Consider the following 24,577-nt stretch of genomic DNA (forward strand, 5'->3'; position numbering starts at 1 on the left):
CCCCAGGGTAGGGGAGTCCAAAACTGGACAGCGTAAGTTTAAGGTGAAAGTAGAAAGATTTAAAAGGGACCTGAGGGGCAACCTTTTCACTCAGAGGGTGGTGTGTCTATGGAATGAGCCACGAGCAGAAGTGGTGGAGGCTGGTACAATTACAGCATTTAAAAGGCATCTGGATGGGTATATGAATAGGAAGGGTTTAGAGGGATATGGGTCACATGCTGGCAAATAGGACTAGGTCAAATTGGGATGTCTGGTTAGCATGGACAAGTTAAACCAAAGGGTCTGTTTCCACACCATACAGCTCTATGACTCTATGTCCAATGCTGTCTAGACAAAGGCATTGGAGTAAACTGAAGATAAAAGGATGTTAACTATTGAATGATTCAGCAGGATAGCAACAGCAGATTTTTTTTTTGTAAGGAATTCAAAGATTCAGATAATGTTATGGGTAACTGAATTCTCAGACTATGCCTTCTCATTCTAGAATCCCTAACAGTGGAAATAATTTATAGAGTCATAGAGTCGTACAGCACTGAAACAGACCCTTCGATCCAACTCGTTCATGCCGACCAGATATCTCAATTTGACCCAGTCCCATTTGCCAGCATTTGGCCCATACCACCTCCTCTTCATACACCCATCCAGATGCCTTTTAAATGCTGTAATTGTACCAACCTCTACCACTTCCTCTGGCAGCTCATTCCATACTCACACCACCCTGTCTACCTTTTCCCATTATTATCTTGAAGACTTCATTCAGATCACCCCATAACCTTCTAAATTCTAGAGAAAACAGGTCTAATTTGTATATTCTTTCCTCATAACGTAACCCCTGGAGTGCAGCTATCATTCTTGTAACCCTGTGGAGTATTCCTTCCTTACTTAAGTTGTGTCACCCAAATCTGTTCACAGTCCTCCAAGTCTGGTCTGGCCTACCTATGACTCCAGACCCACAATGATCTGGACGGACTCATAACCACCCTCTGGGCAATTAGGGCTGTGTAATAAATGCTGGGCTGGACTGAAGATGCCCACTGCACATGAATAAATAAAACAAAATCTGCTCCACCCAATAGCTAGTGCGGGACTCCTTATCTCCACGCACAGACTGTGTGAAATCAGCCAAATGGAAAATGAACATTAACCTCTTCAGAACCATCACCTCATAAACTGCTCACATCAGATGAACGAGTTGAGATCCATAATAATACAATTGCCTCCTAACTGCCCTGGAAAATGGCCCGATTAAAGATACAGTTATACAAAACCACCGACAATGTCTTATTACTATGTTGGAGGAACCCTGAAGTACTCACAGAGAAAAAGAGAGAGAGAGAGAGACAGAGACAGAGACAGAGCAATAGAATGTTTAAAAGCCATTTGAACTGTTGTTTTTATGTGGGTTGAGGAACTCATGTGTGCCAGTGAGCTAATATAATTGTGTGTGCAAGCCTGGGCTCAATGAGGGTACTGCAGAGGTCCCTGCACCCACTTCTTGCCTTACTTGACAGGTAATGTACTCTCTCACTCAGATTGCTTGAAATTAACTAGCCCTGACGACAGGTGCTGCCCACAACATCGACTCTCCTGCTCTCCGGATGCTGCCTGACATGCTGTGCTCTTTCCAGCGTCACACCTGATCGAGCCTCTCAAAAAGAAATGTGACAAAAGAAGGACACTCTCACCCCGAGTGCTACCAGGTAGCTACCATCAAAAGAAAACCGGATAAAAAGGATTTCAACTAACCCACAAAGCTAAAAATCCTGAAATTGACTATTCAGCTATCTCCATGATTTATTGCCGAAGTATGGTGCTGGAAAGTATGGTGGGCGGCACGGTGGTTAACACTGCTGCCTCACAGCGCCAGAGACCTGGGTTCAATTCCCGCCTCAGGCAACTGACTGTGGAGTTTGCACGTTCTCCCCGTGTCTGCGTGGGTTTCCTCCAGGCGCTCCGGTTTCCTCCGGGTGCTCCGGTTTCCTCCCACAGTCCAAAGATGTGCGGGTCAGGTGAATTGGCCATGCTAAATTGCCCGTAGTGTTAGGTAACGGGTAAATGTTAGGTATGGGTGGGTTGTGGGTCGGTGTGGACTTGATGGGCCGAAGGGCCTGTTTCCACACAGTAAGTAATCTAATCTAACCTAATCTAAAAGCACAGCCGGTCAGGCAGCATCTGAGGAGAGTTGACGATTCGAGCATAAGCTCTTTGTCCAAAACGTCGATTCTCCTGCTCTTCGGATGCTGCCTGACTGGCTGTGCTTTTCCAGCACCACACACTCGACTCTGATCTCCAGCATCTGCAGTCCTCACTTTCTCCTAAATGATTTATTGTGACCAATCTGTACATCTGTTAACTTTTCTCTTTTGTTGGACTCGCTTCATATTTCAGATCTGGGCATGTGAGCGTATGCATAATTAATTCTTCCCTCATTTATTAATGAATAAATTCACTCCTTCTCAGGTCAAGAAAGCCTGGTTAAATTGGTTCCTTAAAAAGGGCGGCACAGTGGCTCAGTGGTTAGCACTGCTGCCTCACAGCACCAGGTCCCAGGTTCGATTCTAGCCTTGGGCGTCTGTCTGTGTGGAGTTTGTATATTCTCCCCGTGCCTGCGTGGGTTTCCTCCAGGTGCTCCAGTTTCCTCCCACAGTCCAAAGATGTGCGGGCCAGGTGAATTGGCTATGTGGTTACTCTCCGGAGGGTCGGTGTGGACTTGTTGGACCAAAGGGCCTGTTTCCGCACTGTAGGTAAACTAATTTTAAAAAATAATTTGCTATGGGTGGCACAGTGGTTAACACTGCTGCCTCACAGCGCCAGAGACCTGGGTTCAATTCCCGCCTCAGGTGACAGACAGTGTTGAGTTTGCACATTCTCCCCGTGTCTGCATGAGTTTCCTCCCACAGTCCAAAAAGGTGCAGGTTAGGTGAATTGGCCATGCTAAATTGCCCGTAGTGTTAGGTGAAGGGGTAAATGTGGGGGAATGGGTCTGGGTGGGTTGCTCTTCAGCGGGTCAGTGTGGACTTGTTGGGCCAAAGGGCCTGTTTCCACACTGTAAGGAATCTAAAACATAAATCCATTTGTGATTGGCAGAAAGGTATCCTCAGGAAGAGGGCTTGTAAATTAACCTAATTGTAACTAAACAAGAGGGGTGGGGGTTATTCCTCCTCAACCAGGACTTGGATAGTTTGGGGTAACATGCCTGTAACTTGGAGAAGCTCACCCAGGGTCTGATCGTAATAGGAGTCAAAGATGGAAATGTGCCACCATTTTGAACAATTAAAGAAAGGCTTTGAACACCCACAGTTTCTACAACCTAGAAAAGCTATATAAATACTATACAATGCTGAAAATGTGTTGCTGGTTAAAGCACAGCAGGTTAGGCAGCATCCAAGGAACAGGAAATTCGACGTTTCGGGTCAGATCTGGCCTGAAAGATCGAATTTCCTGTTCCTTGGATGCTGCCTGACCTGCTGTGCTTTAACCAGCAACACATTTTCTGCTCTGATCTCCATCATCTGCAGACCTCACTTTTTACTCAAACACTGTACAATCCCTTGTACAAGCTAGGGTGAACATCATATCCATGAGAGTCTGTGGTTTCAAGTGAGCGAAGAAGGTAATTTTAAAACAAAGATATTGCAAAGAGAATAAAATAACCTGATTTCTTTTAGCAATTACACATTCTCGGATGTGGTTGCACTTGGATAATAAATCAATTAAGTGTTTTTCTGGAGAAAAGGTTTACTCCAAGCCCAACATTATTGCTTTGAAGCAGAGCCAATACTTTCAGAACATGCCCGACAAGGATAGAGTCAGTGTGTTCCACATCATTACAGTCATGGTTGTACTATAGACATGATATTTAAAATGGTTCATCTATAAAGACCCATATTTCAATGGGATGTCTCACGACCTCAGAGCACCCCCAAAGTGCTTTACAGTCAATGAAGTACGTTGGCGAAATGTTATAATGGAGGGATCTATTGGTGCACAGCAAAATCCCAGACACAAAGAATCAATCTGATAATGGTCAACTAATCTGGATTCAGCGATAAATCCTGGGAGACACTGCTGGGTAGCCCTGCTGCCCTCCTTTGAAATAGTGTCACAGGATCTTTTATGTATATGCAATGGCACAGACAGAACCTCAGTTTAACACTGTGCCAGTGTGCTGCACTGAAGTACCAGCTGAGATGTTGTATATAAGCCTCGGGGGTATGGCAGAGATCTGGAACTTATGACTTGACTTGAGGGAGTGAACAGCCAACACATTTTAATATTGAGGGGAATGGTATATTCTGTGCGGTTGGGCGAAAGGTGTGAGAGTTTGAAAGAGTGTATTTTCATGCAGACTCAGTTGAAATGACTCTCAGTCAGGCTGTGTTTGGGAGTTCAACAAATTTAAATGCCACAAATGAATGCATTCAAAATGAAGGTCAAATAGACTGCTGCAGCTTTCATTATAGGCTACCCCACTATAACTAGCACAATCCTCACAAACCTATCCTCGATTTGGAGGAGCTCGTGTTGGACTGGGGTGGACAAAATTAGAAATCACACAACATCAGGTTATAGTCCAACAGGTTTGTTTGGAGCCACTAGCTTTCAAAGCACCACTCCTTCATCAGCTGGCTGTGAAGAAGCAGCACTTCGAAAGGTAGTGCCTCCAAATAAACCTATTGGACTATAACCTATCTTCGCTAAAGACTGCCACAATCATTGCTAGCACTGGCACTGTCCTTGGCATAGATCAGCACAACCAAGTGACAATCGACACTAGCGACTGGCAATACCATCGCTACAAATTCACACAGACTCCCCTGCTCCTGGAATGCTGACTCACCTACTGCGCTTTTCCAGTGCCACACTTTTTTGTCTCACATTGTCCTCTACCATCCAATCTCACCAAATACAAACCTGGCTAAGTTACCAATTAGCAAAAATGAGTCAGATCTGAATATTGTTGAGTTAAACAAGCAGCCCGGGGTAGCACTTTTGGAATGTACATTGAGAATTGTGTCTAAGAATTGTGTCTGTGTTGCTGAATGAATTGTCCCCTTGCTGCATTGCACTTTTGAACTATATTCACAGCTTGTATCCACAAATTAATACCGTGTAACACCAATAATGATCTGGAGGAAAGCAGACTGGAACGTGGGAATGTCTAAAACAGAATGTTTGCACACATTGCTTGACTTTATGAGTTGGTTCTACTTACACAGAGAGTGAGGTATCTGCTGAATGAGCATGTTACAAGGTCTTCCCATCAGGCTGAACCCATTGTTTGTCAAATCACAAATGAAAGCAGTATATGACAGTACAGCAATTCACCCTCTTAACAGCAATGTTATAGGAAGTCATCAATTTAATAGCAGTAGCAGTGTTTACATTCAGGCTCATTGCCTGACTGGCTAACCTTCCCTCTCCAAATAGACACCACTGTGGAGCCACACAGAGTGGGTCACCTTTAACTGCGAATGCAGGTAGGAGGAGCAGACTGCAGGAAGGGCTTTTGTTTACTGGCCTCTCACTCAGTAAACATTTCTGCTAATTGTTGCAGCCTCGCTGCTAATGGCTTTAGTGTCTATCTCGCAGTGAGGGGCTAATGGGTCTGATAGCATCAAGCACACCTTCTCTTGTAAACTGGGCACTTTGAAATTCAAGATTCACCTCCTTTTGGAGTCCCTATAAGATCCACACCACCACCTAACCCAGACAAGTGCTCTAAATCCACTTTTCATAATCCTCTTGAAAGCTATATTCATTCTATATGGAATTCATTACTTGGTTTAGGCAATCTCAGGAGACTACTTAATTCGGTTTGCAAAATCTGAGATTGAGTTTTATTAGAATCCTTGCAACGGTCTGTCTTTTAAGTTGCTATTATATGTTAAGATTGGTCACAGTTAGGGATGGATGATGGACAGTGACTGCAGAGAGGACTGAAGGCACTGAAACCTATAATTGCAAGATTCAGGTCAGTAGAGACAGGTGACATAAAAGCAGGAAGTGTGGAGAAACTCAGCAGGTCGGGTAGCCTCTGTGTAGAAAGATAAAAAGTTAATGTTTCGAGTTCAATGTGACTGGTGGCAGACTGCCAAAGAGTCAGAGGGCCGTACTCATACATGATCACTTGGCTTAAACACTTTCACTTTCGCGACATAGAACATTTTGCATTTAAAGTGCTTCTAATACAGTAATACATCCCAAGATGCGCTCAAGCAATTTTATCAAAGAACTTTTGAACTCTGGCCTCAGAAGTGTAGAACTGCTATATTCAAAAGGCAAGAGATGGTTTTTGAGCAGTTTTTTTTAATATAAGGAGCCAGAGGTAGCCAGCGAGAGGAGTTTCAAGAAGGGATTCCAGGCGTTAGGGAGAGGCAGTTTGGCTGGCAAAGGTGGCACCATTAAAGGAGGAATGTAAATCTGATTAGAGGTTAGAGATCTTTGAGAGTTTTTGGGTTTAGAAGGGGCTGTGGAGATAGCTATGGACGAAACCATGGAAGCTGTTGGCAGGGAAGCTATGGCATGTGACCTGAACTCTGTTTGTGATCAATGCGAAGGTATGGTACGCGGTAACGACTCAGTTTCATGCACCCAAGTGCTGCACTGTCCCCATTGCCAACTGACACTGTCCCCACTGCTGACTGACACTGTCCCAACTATTGACTGACACTGTCCCCACTGCCGACTGACACTGTCCCCACTGCCGACTGACACTGTCCCCACTGCCGACTGACCCTGTCCCCACTGCCGACTGACACTGTCTCCACTGCCGACTGACCCTGTCCCCACTGCCGACGGACACTGTCCCGACTATTGACTGACCCTGTCCCCACTGCCGACGGACACTGTCCCCACTGCCGACTGACACTGTCCCCACTGCCAACTGATACTGTCTCCACTGCCGACTGACACTGTCCCCACTGCTGACTGACACTGTCCCCATGCTGACTGACACTGTCCCCATGCTGACTGACACTTTCCCCACTGCTGACTGACACTATTCTCACTAGCGACTGACACTATCCTCACTAGCAAATGACACTATTCTCACTATTGACTGACACTATTCTCACGATAGAATGACACTGTCCCCACTATCGACGAACACTATTTTCACTATTATTGCACCAAACCCAGACACAATCCGCTCTATAATTCTGTTTGATATAAACTATTCGCCTCACTCACCTGATCAACAAGATTAACAAGAAAACAAAGGATCCCTTTCCTCATGGATATTATTCTCAGTTTTAAAAGAAGCAAATTAACTGGGCTTTTTGAGTTAAAGGAAACATGAATTTATTAGTTACTGTGTAGTGGACAGTGAAGAGGGTCACCTCAGAATCGAACCTCAGGGATCTTGATCAGATGGGCCAATAGGCTGAGGAGTGGCAGATGGAGTTTAATTCAGATAAACGTGTGGTGCTGAATTTTGGAAAAGCAAATCAGAGCAGGACTTATACACTGAATGGTAAGGTCTCAAGGAATGTTGCTGAACATAGAGACCTTGGAGTGCAGGTTCATAGCTCCTTGAAAGTGGAGTTGCAGGTAGATAGGATAGTGAAGAGGGTGTTTGGTATGCTTTCCTTTATTGATCAGAGGATTGAGTACAGGAGTTGAGAGGTCATGTTGTGGCTGTACAGGACATCGGTGTGTTCACCTTTGAATATTGTGTGCAATTCTGGTCTCCTTCCTATCAGAAGGATGTTATGAAGCTTTAAAGGGTTTAGAAAAGATTTACAAGGATGTTGCCAGGGTTGGAGTTGAGGGAAGAGGCAGAACAGGCTGGGGTTGTTTTCACTGGAGAGTCGGAGGCTGAGGGGTGACCTTAGAGAGGTTTATAAAATCATGATGGGTACAGATAGGATAAATAGACAAGGTCTTTTCCCTAGGATGGGGAAGTCCAGAACTAGAGGACATAGGTTTAGGGCAAGAGGAAAAAAATATAAAACGAAACTTAAGGGGCAATGTTTTCATACAGAGGGTGGTACATGTATGGAATGAGCTGCCAGACGAAGTGGTGGAGGCTGGTCCAATTGAAGCATTTGGATACATATATGAATAGGAAGGGTTTGGAGGGATATGGGTCAAGTGCTGGCAAATGGGTCAAGTGCTGGCAAATGGGACGAGATTAGGTTGCGATACCAAGTCAGCACGGATGAGTTGGACCAAAGGGTCTGGTTCCGTGCTGTCCATCACTATGTCTCTATGACTCTACTAAATGTGAGAAAAGATAAAACACAACATATGTACTCAGATTGGGGATTAAGTAAAGAGATAAATGTTGAAAAAATATACAAACTAGTTTTTGCTTTATCCAAGTGAAATAGATGGTGAAATGTAGTAGCTGTTAAGTAAAGTGTGTGGTAGGTTTGTTTCACAGAGAAATATGCAGGAGATCGGAGTTTCTGATGGTGGAGCCCATCCACCAACTAATTAATAGTCAGCTCCACTGAGACTTCCAGCTCAACTTTAAACAAGTATCAGATTTGTTAACAAGCTGCTTTGTGATAATCTCAAAGGATAATAAGAGATTAGAAACTGGCTGAATGATTCTAATGCTTCCTGAATCTCTCTTGCACTTTCGGGAGAGAGGGTGGTCATTGAGGGACTGTATGATGAGGAGCGGTAATGGGAAGGAGTTGGCAATGAGGGTTTGTAGAGTTGGAGGGAAGAGACAATACCTTCATACAGATGGACCACACAAAGGATGGAAAAATTAAATAATGTTAGGCCAGAAACCTTCTCTCTTCATGCATTATAGAATCCCTTTAGTGTGGAAGCAGGTCATTCAGTCCATCAAGTCCACACTGACCCACTGAAGAGCATCCCACCCAGACCCAGCCCCCCCTACACTATCCCAGTAACCCTGTATATCCCACGGCGAACTTACCTAGTCTGCACATCACTGGACACTATGGATCGTTTAGCATGACCAACCTACCCAACTTGCATATCTTTGGACTGTGGGAGGAAGCCCATGCAAATCCGGAGAGAATGTTAAAACTCCACATGGAGAGTCACCCAGCGGCGGAAACAAACTCAGATCCCTGATGCTATGAGACAGACGTGCTAACCACTGCTAACATAGTTTCACATAGAATATATAGAATCCCTACAGTGTGGAAACAGGCCACTTGGCCCAACAATTCCACATCGATCCTCTGACGAGTAACCCACTCAGATCCACTCCCCTATTCTATTGCTCTACACTTACCCCTAACTAATGCACCTAATCTACACATCCCTGAATACTATGGGCAATGTAGCTTGGCCAATTCACCCAAACCTGCACATCTTTGGATTGTGGGAGAAAACTGGAGCACCCGGAGGGAACCCACGCAGACACAGGGATGAGGAACTTCAGTCATGATGATAAATTGAAGAAGCTGGGGCTGTTAACCTTAGAGAAGGCTGCGAGGTGATTTGGGAGAGGTGTTCCACTTCTTGAGGTGCCTGCACAGGGAAGGAAGGGAAAATCTTTTACCATTGGTTGCAAGATTAAGAATAACAGGGTATAGAATGAACATAGTGGAGACATGATGAGAAACCTTTTCACCCAGGGTGTGGTTAAAATCCAGAATGCATTGCCTGAGTGGGTGGTGCAAGCTAGTTTGATCCTTTGAGAGGGAATTGGATTATTATCGGAATAGGAAGAAAGTGCAGGGTGATGGGAGGAAGGTGAGAGAGTGGCAAAAGATGAATTGTTCCCTCAGAGAGCTGGTGCTATGCAACTATGCTGGACAGCCACTTTCTGTACTGTAACGGTGCTATAACGATGTTGTGATCCTTCTGTGCTGTAATGATGCTGTGATCCTTCTGTGCTGTAACAATGCTGCAAAGGTGCTGTGATTCTTCTGTGCTGTAACGGTGCTGTAATAGTGCTGTGATACTTCTGTGCTGTAACAGTGCTGTGATCCTTCTGTGCTGTAATGATGCTGCAATGATGCTGTGATCCTTCTGTGCTGTAACAGTGCTGTGATCCTCCTGTGCTGTAACAGTGCTGTGATCCTTCTGTGCTGTAACAGTGCTGTGATCCTCCTGTGCTGTAACGGTGCTGTGATCCTTCTGTGCTGTAAATTTGCTGTGATCCTTCTGTGCTGTAACAGTGCTGTAATGATGCTGTGATCCTTCTGTGCTGTAACGGTGCTGTGATCCTTCTGTGCTGTAACAGTGCTGTAACGGTGCTGTGATCCTTCTGTGCTGTAACGATGCTGTGATCCTCCTGTGCTGTAATGGTGTTGTGATCCTTCTGTACTGTAGTGGTGCTATTGTCCTTCTGTGTTGTAAGGGTGCTATAATGGCACTGTGATCCTTCTGTGCTGTAACAGTGCTGTAACGGTGCTGTGATCCTTCTATACTGTAATGGTGCTATGGTCCTTCTGTGCTGTAATGGTGCTGTAATCCTTCTGTGCCGTAACGGCTGTGATCCTTCTGTGAAGTAACAATGTTGTAACGATGGTGTGATCCTTCTGTGCTGTAACGGTGCTGTAACAGTGCTGTGATCCTTCTGTGCTGTAACGGTGCTGTGATCCTTCTGTGCTGTAATGGTGCTGTGATCCTTCTGTGCTGTAACGGTGCTGTGATCCTTCTGTGCTGTAATGGTGCTGTAATCCTTCTGTGCCGTAACGGCTGTGATCCTTCTGTGAAGTAACAATGTTGTAACGATGCTGTGATCCTTCTGTGCTGTAACGGTGCTGTGATCCTTCTGTGCTGTAACGATGCTGTGATCCTGCTGTGCTGTAGTGATGCTGTAATGGTGCTGTGATCCTGTGCTGTAACGATGCTTTGATCCAAATACAAAGTTGCTTTGTAACAAATCTGACATTTGTTTAATGATGAGTTGGATGTTGCTTATTGACTGAGAGCTGGTTGCATTCAGGGCCCACAGCTTGATAAGAACTATTCAAAAGGACATGAATGCCCTGATTTGTACACAGAACGGTCCTGACACTTACTGCAGCTGCAGTCCCTGAAATTTCATTTCCATGTCTCTGCCAGTTTGGAATCTTTAAACTTGTGATGAATGCATGGGTGCCTCCCTCTGTTCATTCTGAACAGCCTACAGCTGGAAGCAGTTCAGAGCTGAGTTTGACTGGGAGATGAAACCCTGCCACACTGTCAGAATTCAGCAGCTAGTGGAAAATTCCACTCAATCCCTTGAAGGATCCAGGATTCTCAGGATACAGCTAGGACAGCAGATAAGCAGATGACACAGTGGGCTAACAATGAGTTTGGTTGGGCTGAAAGGCCTCTTTATCTCCCATAGCTTTTCAATGTTCCAGTGGTTGTAACACTCCTTATTCAACTCAGCCTCTCCGGAGCCTCTAATCACCCCTGCCTATCCCCAACTGTAAACATGTAGACCCACCCCACCCCCTCACCCCTAACACATCGACCCTCCCTCTGTCCATACCGGTACGGAAGAGGGGTCGGTTTCTCTCTCCTCAGATGCTGCCAGACCAGTTGAGTTTCTCCAGCTTTTTCTGTTTTTGTTTCAGATTTCCAGCGTCTTCAGTGCTTTGTTTTATTTATGCTCCCTCCAAACCCCGAGGTGCTTCCATTGTCCCCAACAAACACACCATTTAAACTCCATCCCCTCTGGTTCGTTTTGTATAATCAAAACCATCTTTATCTAATCTTTTGAGTTGAGGTTCATACGGACAAGTTCACCAAGACTGTCTTTGATAGCACTCTCTAATCCAATGAGCTCTACCTTCTGGAAGGACAAGGGTGGAGTTACCAAGGTGTTGCCAAGAATGGAGAGTTTGAGTTTTAAGGTCAGCTTAGATAGGCTAGGACTTTTTTCACTGGAGCGTAGGAGGTTGAGGGATGATTTAATAGAGGTTTATAAAATCATGAGGGATATAGATATCTTAAATGGCAGGTGATTTTTCCCTAGTCTGGGGGATTTCAAGACCATATTGTTAAGATGAGAGAAGAAAGATTTGAATTTGTTTTACGTAGAGAGTGGTTCATGTATGGAATGAACTTCCAGAGGAAGTGATGGATGTGGGTGCAGTTGCAATGTTTAAAAAGCATACGAAGAAGAAATGGAACATAGAAGGGATATGATTAGATTAGATTCCCTACAGTGTGGAAACAGGCCTATCCAGTCCACACCGACCCTCCGAAGAGTAACCCAGCCAGTCCCATTTCCTTCTGAATGATGCACCTAACACTATAGGCAATTTAGCATGTCCAATTCACTTGAACTGCACATCTTTGGACTGTGGGAGAAAACCAGAGTACCCAGAAGAAACCCATGCAGACACGGAGAGAATGTGCAAATTCCTCACGGGCAGTCATCTGACACTGGAACTCTGGTGCTGTGAGGCAGCAGTACTAACCACTGAGCCACCTTGCCACCAAAATGCAAGTAGGTGAGACTAGTTCAGTTTGGGATTATGGTCAGCATTGGACCGAAGGGTCTGTTTTTGTGCTGTATGATTCTATGGCAGCAGACATATGGGAAGAGCGCACCCTGCAAGTTCCTCTCTAAGCCACTCACCATCCTGAAATATATCATCGCTCCTTCAATGGCACTGGGTCAAAACCTGGAGCAAACTCCTTAATGACACTGTGAATCTATCTACAAAAATGGACAGTAACATTTCAAACTTATCACCAGCTTCAGAGGGACAACTCATCATGTGGAAAAATGTTGACATAGCCAACGGAGCCCGTGTCCCCATGAATATTTTTGTTTAATTCTCATGCGAAGAGAGAGTTTAAGACTGAATCCTCAGACTTGGTTGTACTTTGTGGCTCCCTCTCTCACTCACAGAGTGCCTACTGACAGACTGAGCTCCAGGGAGGCAGGATTTAAAGGGATTATCCTGAGATTTAGGGACCTCCCTCAGCTCTTACATTTCACTTCGGGTCATCTAATATAGATTATAATTCACCGTTTGAAAGGATTAGTGGCTCTGTTCGCTTCTCACTGCTCTGTATCCTAGAGACTGGAACAGAAACAAAAGATTAATAATTCCTTTACCCCTCACAAGTTAACAAACTACAAAAAAACTAATCATTAAACACTCATGACTAGTATGCAACAGTCACCATCACTGATAATTCCTGTCTCCTCAACCACAGTTATCACTTGACAAGTACAGACATGCAAAAACATGGTAAATGTGCACTTTTTTTTGCCATTAAGGAATAAAAGCAGGAGAATGTTTTTCTTATTCAGAGAGTGGTGTGAATCTTTGGAATTCTCCACCCCAGAGGGCTGTGGACGATCATTCTCTGAGTATATTTAAAATAGAGATGGATTTTTGTTTTGATTGTCGATGCCATAAAGAGTCATGGGGATGGTATAGGTAACAGGCATCAAAGTATTTGATCAGCCATGGAATCAGCCAGTAAATGGTGGAGCAGACTTGATGGGCTGAATGGCCAACTCCTATTCCTACATTCCTTTTATAACAGGTACAATGCTCAGATGTACACAGAACACAAAACCTTCTTCACATAACTACAGAATTCAAATAGGCAGCAAATAGACACTCACAGAAACATAGAACACAGAACAGTACAGGCCCTTCAGCCCTCGATGTTGCACCTATCTTTTATTCTACTCTAAGATCAAACTAACCTACATTCCCTACATTTTACTATCATCCATGCGCCGATCCAAGAGTCACTTAAATGTCCCTGATGCTACTCCCACTGATGGCAGTGCATTCCACACACTCACCACTCTCTGTGTAAAGAACCTACCTCTGACATCTGCCCTAAACCTTTATCCAATCATCTTAAAATTATGGCCCCACTGTGATAGCCATTTCTGGGAAAAACACTCTGGCTATCTACACTATCGATGTCTCTCACCATCTTGTACACCTCTATCCAGTCACCTCTCATCCTTCTTCGCTCCAATGAGAAAAGCCCTCGCTCCCTCAACCTTTCTTCATAAGACATGCCCTCCAGTCCGGCCAGCATCCTGGTAAATCTCCTCTGCACCCTCTCTAAAGCTTCCGCACTCTTCCTATAATGAGGTGACCAGAACTGAACACAATGTCCCCTTTAGGATTTTTTGTATACTCAGTCACGGGACGACATCCTCACTGGCTAGACCCACATTTATTGCCCATTGATAATTGCTCAAAGGGCAGTTAAGAGTCAAACATATTGTTGTGGGCCTGGAGTCACATGTAGACCAGACCAGGACATGAGTAAAGCAGATGGGTTTTTCTGACAATCGACTCATGATCATCATCACTGGATCCTGAATTCAAGATGCTTATTGAATTCAAATTCCACTATCTGCCATGGTGGGATTTGAACCTGGGTCCCTAGAACATTCCCTTGGGTCTCTGGATTAATAGTCAGATGCTGATACCACCAGGTCATCGCCTCCCAATAAGACAATCCTCTCTCGTTGGTGTCAGCCATAGCTCTGTGATAAGAACGTCACTTATAAATCCTCCAGAACTGTTAGTTGAAGATACAAATCCTCATGGAGCACCATGCTGACTTTTGAATGAGGCTGAAGACCGATCTGTACTCTCGGCTGGCTGCAAAAGATGATGAGCTATTACTCTGAAGAGGAGAAGGACAGTCCTCCTTATTCATTTATCGATTAAATTCACTGAAAAAATCTGGACTCCAGACTCTGGGAGCTTTCTGTTTGCAAATTGCCTGTGATATTTCTTACCTTATAGCAGCAGCCACTCTTCAAAAGCAGCTACTTTGGGACATCCTGCAGTCATGAAAGGTTCCTGATGAAGGGTTTATGCCCAAAACATTGACTCTCCTGCTCCTCAGATGCTGCCTGACCTGCTGTGCTTTTCCAGCGCGACACCTTGACTCTGATCTCTAACATCTGCAGTCCTTACTTTCTCCTATAGAAACATATAGCATTTTTAAATGCGCATTCTGTGTATGAGCAGATCTCTGCCATATACATACTTTGAGAGATGTTCTGAATGGTTCAGTGCAGTACAGCTGACAGATTTCAGGATTTAATGACAGCAAATGGTACATCTGGTCAGCATGGACAGGTTGGACCTAAGGGTCTGTTTCCATGCTGTACATCTCTATGACTCTATGTACTATTTTTCAGTGATTGCAATCCTTATGATCTTTTGTCTGACTGCTTTTTAAGTTAGAAGTTAAAGTAGTTTCATTTTTATTCTTTCATCAGAATTGACTATTGGAAATATTGTGTTCCATTCTGGTCACCTTCCTATCGGAAAGGTGTTGGGAACTTTGTAAGGGTTCAGAAAAGATTTGCAAGGATGTTGCCAGGGTTGGAGGATTTGAGCTACAGGGAGAGGCTGAACAGGCTGGGGCTGTTTTCCCTGGAGTGCCAGAGGCTGAGGGATAAATCTTGAGGAGCATAGATAAAGTGATTTGCCAAGGCCTTTTCCCTGGGGTGGGGGAGTCCAAAACTAGAGGGCATAGGTATAAGGTTTTAGATTAGATTACTTACAGTGTGGAAACAGGCCATTTGGCCCAACAAGTCCCCACTGACCTGCCAAAATGCAACCCATCCCCCACACCTAACACTACCCGTAGTGTTAGGTAAGGGGTAAATGTAGGTTGTGCTTCGGCGGGTCGGTGTGGACTTGTTGGGCCGAAGGGCCTGTTTCCACACTGCAAGTAATCTAATCTAAGGGCAATTTAGCATGGCCAATTCACCTAACCTGCACATGTTTGGACTGTGGGAGGAAACTGGAGCATCCGGAGGAAACCCATGCAGTCACGGGGAGAACGTGCAAGCTCCACACAGTCAGTCACCTGAGGCGGGAGTTGAACCCAGGTCTCTGGTGCTGGGAGGCAGCAGTGCTAACCATTGTGCCACCATGCTGCCCATAGGCAACAGGGGAAAGATGGAAAAAGATCCTAAGGGGCAACATTTTCATGCAGAGGTTAGCATGTGTATGGAATGTGCTGCCAGAGGAAGTGGTGGAGGCTAGTACACTTACAACATTTAAAAGGCATCTAGATGGGTATATGAATAGGTAGAGTTTAGAGGGATATGGGTCCAGAATGGGGCTAGTTTAATTTAGGATATCTGGTTGGCATAGACAGTTGGACCAATGGGTTGGTTTCCGTGCTGTACATCTCTATGGCATTGCTGAAAAATCCAGTATTTGTTGCCCATCCCTAATTACCCTTGAACTGAGTGTCTTGCTCAGCCATTTCAGAGTTGACCATGGTCCTCTGGATCTGGAGTCAAAGAAAGTTAAAAGAACAATTGTAAAGCAGATGGGTCTTGACAAAATCGAAGGACATCTGTCACAGTGGCCATTACTGAAACTAGCTTTATTAAATAAATTTAAATTACAGCTGCCAACATTTGAACCAATAACACCAGAGCACTGACATGGGCCTCTGGAACTGAATAAAACACCAAAGAACTGTGGATGCTGAAAATCAGAAGCAAAAACAGAAATTATTTGGGAAACTCAGCTGGTCTGGCAGCATCTGTGGAGAGAAAACAGAGTTGATGTTTCAAGTCCAGTGACCGTTCCAGTGATTGTAGCTGAGAAAATATTGGGATACATGCTAAAAATGGGGTGGGGGCAGGAAGGGGAGGAGTAAACGATAGGTAGAGTTGGAGCTCAGAGAGTGAGAAAGGCAGTGGGCAGACAAAGGAAGGGGTAAAGGTGAAATTGGGAGAATGGAGAACATTAGTGGCTGACAATCGGGTGGATGTGGTAATAACCCATGAGATGATAATGCCCAATGTGTGGGGGGTTGGGTAAGGACATGGGAGAAGGTGCTCTGGCCCTCATATTATTGAACTCAATCTTAAGTCCACAAGGTTGCAAGACATGAGCATCTACTCCCATGTCCTTACCCCAACTCTCTCAAACCATATCATTATATGGGGTGCTACCACACACAACCCATTGTCAGCAACTCATGCTCCCCATTCCCCTACACTGGTTCCTTGGTCTGCCTGACTGTTGTTCTCTCTCTCTTTGGGCTTCATCTCAACCTATCATTTACTCCTCCCCCACACCTCAACCCTTTCAGATATATACCAACCTTTTCCTAGCTACAATCAGTTCTGAAGAAGGGTTGCTGGAGCTGAAACATTAACTCTGATTTTTCTCCACACATGCTGTCAGACCAGCTGAGTTTTTTCAGCAATTTCTACTTTTAGTCTCTTGATTACTAGACCAGGGATATTACTACATCCTGAAAAGTCATAAATACAGAGCTTGCTTGAGTTCCTTCTGAAAACCCAGCTAGTCTGTATCCAGAGAGTTTTCCTTCTCTGTTCATGTTTCTTCTCCTTCAAAGAATTCCAGTTGGTTAGTGAGCCGTGAGCTCATTGCTTGTAAAACCCTGCTGACTGCCTATTATGGCCTCTATGCTTTTTAGATGAACGTTGATAGGATGCCGTAAAATGCTGTCATGCATTTTTCCCATTGCCAATGTTAGGCTAACTGGCCTATAATTCCCAATTACATCTCCTTTCCTGAGTATTGGCTGTACATGAGTGACAATCAGTGCTTCCACTTTGTTCTTACCTTTCCCAATACTTATTCTCATCCACGTTTAACGAATGGATGATGCCTTTTTGTTAAAACAGTCTTTTGCCTTCCAAATCAAAGCCTGAATTCCTTATATAGCCTCTCGATATGAACAGGCTTTCAACTGCTGGATGTTTTTAACCAGAATATTGTGGAGTTGGTTTCAGGCTGTCACAGTTCATAGTTAGGTCAAATACCGCTGATGTGGTTCCGGGGCCAGAAGTGGAGTTTGCTCAAAAACGCCCAGAAATTGCCAGAATCAGTACGGCTGGAAAATGGGCTGCCATTGACATCAGAGTTGCATTTGACATCAATGAATCCTAGCAAAGCTGGAGTTAAGGGGAATCAGAGGGAAATCCTTTTTGCTGGTTATTATCAGATCTAGCAGAAAGGAAGATGATTGTGATTGTTGGATATTCTCAGATTCAAAATATCTCTGCAGGAGTTCATTAGGGTACTGTCTTAGGCCCAAACATATTCAGCTGCTTGATCAAAGACCTTCCCTCCATCATAAGTGGATGTGTTCGCTGATGATGTAGACAATGTGACACGTGCTAAGGAATGTTGAAGCCACAGCAGTGGCAGACACCCTCACAAAGGCCACCAACAAGAGAAAATCTAACCATTCCCCCGAGATAATCAAATACTTTATTATCATTGACACCCAATTATCAACATCCTGAGGTTTACCATTCAGCAGACACTGACTGGACCAGCCAAAGTAATGCTGTGGTAACAAGGGCAGACCAAGGGCTAGAAATCCTGCAGCACGTAACTCACCTCTTGACCCACCAAAGCCTGTCCACTATTTACAAGGCGCAAGAGAGAGTGTGATAGAATACTCTCTGTTGGCCTGGATCAGTGCAGCTCCAACCATCCAGGCCAAAGCAGCCCGCATCTTTGGCACCACATTCACCACCTACAACATCCACTACCAATGCACAGTGCCTACGCTATGTACCATGTGCAAGATGCCCTCCAGTAACTTATCCAGGCTCCTCTCACAGCACCTTATAAACCCATAAACTCTACTGCCTAGAACAACAAGGGCAGTAGGTGCATTGAATCAACGCCATTTGCAAGATTCCCTCCTAGACACACACCAGCCAGCATTGAACTGTCTCACCATTCTTCTACTGTCTCAGAGTCAAACTTCTAGGATTCCCTTCCTAACAGGACAATGCATGTACTTGCACGCCATGGACTGCAGCAGTTCAGAAAGGCAGCTCACCATCAACCTCTCAAGGATCAATACAAATGGGAGCGAAGTGCTGGCTAATTCAGTGAAGGTCACTTAATGGTAAGGTCCTAGGGAGTGTTGCTGAACAAAGAGACCTTGGAGTGCAGGTTCATAGGTCCTTTAAAGTGGAGTCACAAATAGATAGGATAGTGAAGAAGGTGTTTGCTATGCTTTCCTTTATTGGTCAGAGTATTGAGTACAGGAGTTGGGAGGTCATGTTGCAGCTGTACAGGACATTGGTTAGGCCACTGTTGGAATATTGTGTGCAATTCTGGTCTCCTTCGTATCGGAAAGATGTGAAACCTGAAAGGGTTCAGAAAATATTTACAAGGATGTTGCCAGGGTTGGAGGATTTGAGCTATAGGGAGACGCTGTTCAGGCTGGGGCTGTTTTCCCTGGAGCGTTGGAAGCTGAGGGGTGACCTTATAGAGGTTTATAAAATCATGAGGGGCATGGATAGAATAAAAAAATGTCTTTTCCCTGGGGTGGGGAGCCCAGAACTAGAGGGCATAGTTTTAGGGTGAGAGGGGAAAGATATAAAAGATACCTAAGGGGCAACATTTTCACACAGAGGGTGGTACGTGTATGGAATGAGTTGCCAGAGGAAGTGGTGGAGGCTGATACAATTGCAACATTTACAAGGCATTTGGATGGGTATATGAATAGGAAGGGTTTGGAGGGATATGGGCCGGGTGTTGGCAAGTGGGACTAGATTGGGTTGGGATATTTGGTCAGCATGGACGGGTTGGAGCGAAGGGTCTGTTTCCATGCTGTACCTGTCTATGACTCTATCTTGTGAATGAGTTTTTTTTTCGAAACTGATTACAGTATTCCGGCTGAGACCTGTAGTCAGAGAGCTACAGAGTTGTACAGCATGGAAACAGACCCTTCGGTCCAACTTGGCATATTGACAAGATATTCTAAATTAATCTAGTCCCATTTGCCAGCCTTTGGCCCATATCCCTCTAAACCCTTCCTATTCATGTAATCAACCAGATGCCTTTTAAATGTTGTAATTGTACCAGCCTCCACCACCTCCTCTGGCAGCTCATTCCATACATGCACCATTTTCTGCGTGAAAAATTTAGCTCTTAGGTCCCTTTTATAGCTCTCCCCTCTCACCCTAAACCCTGACTGGTGTTTCATAAAAGCTTCTTATAACCTTCACCATTTTGTATTTAAAAAAAACAATGCTCCCGTGTATGTTTTAAACAGGATTTGGGTGTTTCCTTGAAATACACCTTCACAGCAAACCTCAGGTCTCTCATTTTCCTCAGAACTCTATCATCGCAAAGTGGTGAATGCGATAAACATTAGAACAAAGAATTATGAAGGCTGGAAGCAAAATCAAAAGTTGCTGGATAAACCCAGCAGGTCTGGCAGAATCTATGGAGAGAAAGCAGAATCAAAGGAATCCTTCATAAGAACTGATAGTATCGAGGAAAAGATGGTATACATGTTGAAGATAGTTAAGGAGATCGAACACAGAGGGAGAGAGGGGGAATGACTGTAAGGGAGTCAATGGGATGGATGGTAATTTGCTCAGGAGAGAGCAAAGCCAATAATGGAGAACGTAAATAAATACAGCACAACCATTTTCAGCCACTTCAAGTATGAGATCTGAAGCAGTTATATTGGACTCAAAATTTAACTCTGTTTCTCTCTCCACAGACAGGCCAGACCTGTTGAGTTCCTCCAGTATTCTCAGTATTTGTTTGGAATTGTACCCTTTATTTTCTATGATATGACTGTTCTTCCTACCAACGTGAATCACTTCACATTTCTCTATGTTGAAATTCATCTGCAACTTGTCTGCCCAACCCACTGACCTGTTCCGTCCTTTCAAAGCTCTGTACTTCCCTCCTCCATAACTCACAGTGCTTCCAAGTTTCATATCATTCACAAAATCTGACACACTACTGGAAGCACGCTCCTCAGTTGTAACCTAACAGCCCAATGTTAGCCCTGATACTTATGTACCTGAGGAATGTAATGTATGTGCACAATAGTTTGTTCTAATAAATGTCTTTTGGATTCTTCAATACCATGATATCTGATTTATATGTTCCAGTAGATAACATGAGCATTTTCCCATCAAGTAAAACACCCTGTATTAACAGATGGTACTCCTAAAGATTAAATACCGAAGATATTTTAGTCATCAAACTCTTCCTGTCTTGGTGACTGTGATGAATGGGAATGGTCAACAAATGGAGAGGTGCTGACTGAGTAACCAGTGATTTACCCAGTTTACTGTCCAGAAAGATGGTTTCATGGATAACCCTTTTGCACACAGTCACAGTCTCAGACAGGCATTAAACAGCCGCACATCCCTAGCTCGATACCAGGTGAATAAATGGCCCCAGGAGCTCAAGCAGGAAGTGCATGCACCATGTTGACTTAGTCTTGTGCTGGCCTCCACTGTAGCGAAACATGTCAAGAAGGTTTGATGTCTCAGCTCAGTGGACAGCCAAGTGCTCCCATCTCTGTGAGGGCACTTCAGTGAGAGTCACTCCTGCAGCACGTCACCAGTTTAAAGAGGCGTTTGAAATGAGTCAAAAAGCACTTGAGTGTCCAGCCTTTCACAATAACACTGCACTCACTGTCTCCAGTAGAGTGCATCTATTGGAACCAACACGGCCCTGTGCCATGTGACAGCACATTACAGAAGAGAAAGATAAAAGCTGCCCTGATAGTGAATACACTAAGGAGCACATTTAACTCTCCATTTCAAAATAAGCAAGACTTCAAAGAGAAACACTCAATGATTGCACTTTAACCTTGTTGTCAGTTTGTTTTAATTTGTAGGCATCACTGGCTGGCCAGCATTTATTGCCCGTCCCTAACTGATCCCTGATGAAGGGCGTATACCTGAAACATCGATTCTCCTGCTCCTCGGATGCTGCCTGACCTGCTGTACTTTTCCAGCACCACAATCTCGACTCTGTCCCTAACTGCCCTTGAAGGGGCTTTGGTACAACTGAATGGCTTGGTTGATCATTTTAGAGGGGAACTGAGAGTCAATCACATTGGTGCGGGTCTGGAGTCACATGTAGGCAAGAGCAGGTAAGGATAACAGTTTCCTTCCTGGAAGGACATTACTGAATCGGATGGACTTTTCCTGACAATTGATAATGGATTCATGGTCATCAGTAGATTCTTAAATCCAGATATTTCCTTTTATAGAATTCAAATTCCACCATCTGCTACAGCAGGATTCGAACCCAGGTCCCCAGAACGTTAGCTAAGTTTCTGGATGAACAGCCAAGTGATAAAACCGCTGGGCCATTGCCTTGCTGTAAAGCACTAGGATGCTGTTTAGCTTCAATTTCATTAAATCCAGTACTGTAAGTAGGAAATATTGTTAGATCTTGGTGTTTTTGAGTCAAAAGTATAGAGTGAGGTAGTGGTAATATCATAGGGCTAGAGACCCAGACTAACAGTCTGGGAGACAAGTTCAATACCCACCAAGGCAGTTACAGGAATTTAAATTCAAATAAATTAAAACGGAAATATGAAGCAAATCTCAGTAATAATGACCATGAAATTACCCTCAAAAGTTGCTCAAGCTCTCACTAATATTTTGCAGGGTAGAAACTCTGCCATCTTTACCCAGTCTGACTCCACACCCACAGCAATACAGTTAGCTCTTAAGTGCTCTCTGAAATGGCCCTCATAAGCCACTCAGCTCAAGGTCACGTAGAGTTGGGCAAAATGGTGGAATTGCTTCCTGGTCAACAGCAAGGTGGCCTTGGCTCCTTCGATTGTCCCAAGATATTCCTGAAAAACATCTGAGTATTTAATTAGGACTTAACTCAGGCAGCCATTTTCTAATTGAAAAATGTTGACCCAATCAAGCTGAATCTTTCTCAACCAATTTCACCCCGTCACGTTTGGACCAGAGCCAAGCTGGCTGTGTCAACAACACTGCATTCCGTGAGAGAATTAAGAACATCAGCCTCTTTTCCTTAAAGTTTCAGTTCCATGTTCAACAATGTCGAGGCTGACATTTATTGCTTGTTGCCAGTTGCCCTGAGAAGGTGCTGATCACAGTGATTGCAGCAAGGTCAGCTGGCTGGACCTCAGAGAATATGAGTCCCCTGATTGGGGCTGTTAATCTGATCCAGTGAGGGAGCCCTGGCTGCCAGATACAAACAGGAGCATCAAACATTCTGTTCACACTAAGAGCTGGCTCTGAAGGAGCTGGATCAGTATCAAGGACTCTCTGTGTGTAAATAAAAGGTGACTCGGTGATGGGCTACCAGCCTCCGTGGAGTTGTTTCAGTGGCGACAAGAGTGGGATTCTAGATCGGCCCACTGCAAAACGCCAAAACAATGCCAAGCCTCGGCCAAATTCAATTAAATTCTACTTCAGTATCCAGGCCAGCCAGCTGCTGCCCGTATGTGGTTCCAAGACAGCAAAAGGGTGCCACCAGATCTAAAGTGAGTAAGAGAAACCAGGGGCTGGTATCCAAAAGAGTACACATCCTGGAAAATCTGCCTACATCAGCCATGGAACAGTTACATTGTTTTGAAACATCCAAATCAGAAACATTCAAAATAAGCATCTGGTTAAATGGTCACCTGATCCTAATGGAGGTTGATACCGGTGTGGCTGTGTCAGTGACAATAGAACCAGTGTCTCCCAAATTTCATTCTGGACTCCAACCCTTAAAGTTGCATGAGGCCTCAGTTAGGCTGAGAATCCACACTAGGGAACCTTTCCAGATTTAAGGGCACAAATTTGGTTTCTGTCTTTCATGAGAAGCAGCTTCCCACTGATTGTAGTAAAAGGCTCAGGCCTCAAGCCTGAAGGGGTGAAATTGGTTGAGAAAGGTTCGCCTGGATTGGCTCAACATTTTTCAGTTAGAAAATGGCTGCCTGAGTGAAGACCTATTCAAATATCCAGATGTTTTTCAGGAAGGTTTTGGGACTATTGAAGAAGCCAAGGCCGCCTTGATGTTGACCAGGAAGCACTTCCACCAATTTGCAAGGCCCACCCAGTGCCTTACGGGCAAAAACAGGGACAGAAACCAGGAGGCTGGAAAGAGACGGAATCTTCAAACACGTCCAGTTTGGGGAATGGGCAGTACTGGTCGTACGGATTGTGAACCCTGATGGGTCAGTTCACCTTTGTGGGGATTTTAAACAAATGGTAAACTGCTTTTCGTAGCTGGATAAATATCCAATCCCTCACATGGAGGATTTATATATAAAGCTGCCAGTGGGGGGCTGCCTTTCACGAAGCTGGAAATGAGCCAGCACTTGCAATCACGGTTAGACGAGCATTCCCAGAAGTAAATGTGGGCGGCACGGTGGCACAGTGGTTAGCACTGCTGTCTCACAGCGCCTGAGACCCGGGTTCAATTCCCGACTCAGGCGACTGACTGTGTGGAGTTTGCACGTTCTCCTTGTGTCTGCGTGGGTTTCCTCCGGGTGCTCCGGTTTCCTCCCACAGTCCAAAGATGTGCGGGTCAGGTGAATTGGCCATGCTAAATTGCCCGTAGTGTTAGGTAAGGGGTAAATGTATGGGTATGGGTGGGTTGCGCTTCGGCGGGTCGGTGTTGGGCCGAAGGGCCTGTTTCCACACTGTAAGTAATCTAATCTAATCTAATCCACATAAGGATTTGCACCAATATACCACCCTGTGCAATTTTTCAATGAATGATGGAGAACATTGTACAAGGTCTATCCCAGGTTGTCATTTATCTAGATGACATAATATTAACAGAGAAGACCAATAAGGAGCACTTAGAGAACTTGGGCATAGTCCTTCGATGTTTCTCCCAGGGGGATGTCTGCCTTAGAAGAGAAAAATGTGCACTCTAAGCACCCCCAG

This window comes from Hemiscyllium ocellatum, chromosome 43 (assembly GCF_020745735.1).
Source record: "Hemiscyllium ocellatum isolate sHemOce1 chromosome 43, sHemOce1.pat.X.cur, whole genome shotgun sequence".
Taxonomy (NCBI): Eukaryota; Metazoa; Chordata; class Chondrichthyes; order Orectolobiformes; family Hemiscylliidae; genus Hemiscyllium; species Hemiscyllium ocellatum.